Source organism: Palaemon carinicauda, chromosome 27 (assembly GCF_036898095.1).
Source record: "Palaemon carinicauda isolate YSFRI2023 chromosome 27, ASM3689809v2, whole genome shotgun sequence".
NCBI lineage: Eukaryota > Metazoa > Arthropoda > Malacostraca > Decapoda > Palaemonidae > Palaemon > Palaemon carinicauda.
This window is the reverse complement of record NC_090751.1, coordinates 34,069,835-34,072,334: the sequence shown is the minus strand read 5'-3', so window position 1 is coordinate 34,072,334 and position 2,500 is coordinate 34,069,835. Positions and strand designations below refer to the sequence as shown.

The following is a 2,500-nucleotide window of genomic DNA, read 5'->3' as shown; positions in this document are numbered from 1 at the left end:
TATATATATATATATATATAAATATATATATATATGTATATATATATATATATATATATATATATATATATATACAAATATATATATATACACACACACACACATATATATATATATATATATATATATATATATATATATATATATATGTATATATGTATATATATATATAAATATATACATAAATATATATATATATATATATATATATATATATATATATATACATATATATATATATATATATATATATATATATATATACATATATATATACACAAACACACACACACATATATATATATATATATATATATATATATATATATATTTAATATATATATATATATATATATATATATATATATATATATATATCTATATATATGTGTGTGTGTGTGTGTGTGTACACATAGAAGCATAAGGCTGAATGTCTTTCCCTCAGTAAATAATTATAGTCTATAGTAATTCTAATGTTTCTATTTCTACAAATTTAATGTATTATTGCGTAAAGCATAATGAGACACAGGTAAACAAAATCCTGACTCAAGAATCACTGTAATTGATACTCAGACAATCTGCAAACCTGATATATTTCCGTAGAATCATTCATTATCATTACCTTTATTACTAGTAGTAGCAGAAGTAGTAGTATGGTAAAGATTAGATCATTGTTAAAGATGTAGCAGCAACCAATCCAACTTCTCAAATTTTAAAAGCAAATTCTAAAGATGTATATAACGATTATTTAATAAATTATAATTTTCATCTTTGATTGACAGCACTAGCATATCAATAAAAATGAATAACATATATATTTTATTAACTTTCGAGATAAAAAAAACAATCATATGTTAAAACGCCAATATGATAATAATAATAATAATAATAATAATAATAATAATAATAATAATAATAATAATGGAGACTCAACATTGAGTAGCTTTGTTTAACTACAAAAATTATGATTTATTTTCCATTATATTTGTTTATTACTTCTGTAAATTTCGCACAAGGGTAAAAATAGACATAAACCCTGTTCACACCCCATTGTTTAAAGGAACTTATGGCGAAAAGAATTCCCTGTAAAAACGAAAATAAAACGTAATAAAGCTAACATACAAATGTGTTTACAGCCGTTATGCGATTTTATGGCGATATTTCCGCCGGAATACATCGTAATACTTCCACATTTTCACATTTCAGGCTTTATTTTATTGTTCATATACTAAACTGTACTGAATGAGAGTTCAGCTTTCTCAATCTCTTATAACACAAACGCGCACACACACACACACACACACACACAACGAGTCTTTTACAAGAATAAAACATAGGCCAAAATCCATCTTTACAGTTTATCAAGGAGTAAAAGAAGGTTGAAAAAATATACATATAAGAAAAAAAACTAGTCTTGGTGGTTTATTTAGATTAACTCGGCTATGCCAGCACAACCCCATGTGCACCGGAAACGCGGTAAGGCGGCAAAGGGAATGGAATGAGAGACCTGATGTGAGCTGGTCTTGTACCAACCAACTGGGATCGTCTAAACTCTAAATCGACAACGTAAAATATCATTACAGATAGTAACTTTCATAAAAAGGGCCATAATGTGTATGCCATGATTGAAGTAAATGAGGTTATTTACAGTTTCCGTTGATTATAGGAAATACTTAAATGTTACTAAGTTAAATCTTAGTAATAGGTTAATAAACGTAAATATCATATTGCGTATTGAGAATAAATGCACTAAAATACATACATATATAAGGCAATACTATAATCCTATATGCATTATACACACATATATGTGTGCGTTTGTGTATGCGTGTGTATACACACACACACACACACATATATATATATATATATATATATATATATATATATATATATATATATATATATATATATATATATATATATATATATACAGTATATATTAAAGTCACGGAAGGAAAATTGAAAATCTTGATTAGAGTTAGTACTTTCGTCCATTAGGGACATCAACAGACTCATGATGTCCCTTATAGACGAAAGTACTAACTCTAATCAAGTCTTTTCTTTTTTCCTTTCTCTCTCTCTCTCTCTCTCTCTCTCTCTCTCTCTCTCTCCTCTCTCTCTCTCTCTCTCTCTCTCTCTCTCTCTCCTCTCTCTCTCTCTCTCTCTCTCTATATATATATATATATATATATTATATATATGTGTGTATATGTATGTGTGTATATATATATATATATATATATATATATATATATATATATATATATATATATATATATATATATATATATAAATATATATGTGTGTGTGTGTGTGTGTGTGTGTGTGTAGAAATCACGAAAGCTGACACGTGATGAGTGTAAAATGTACTATAGATACGGAAGGAAAGATGGAAAGACTCGATTGGAGTTAGTACTCTCGTCCATTAGGGACATTGGACGAAAGTACTAACTCTAATCAAGTCTTTTCTTTTATCCTTCCGTAGCTATAGTACATT

The 2,500-nt window shown here is 26.3% G+C and overlaps 1 protein-coding gene across 1 annotated transcript in view; it reads right to left on the bottom strand.

Moving 5' to 3' along the window:
* Positions 1–2,500, bottom strand: part of T48 (FU domain-containing protein T48) — a 145,577-nt gene that overhangs the window by 7,504 nt on the left and 135,573 nt on the right. The window lies entirely within an intron of this gene.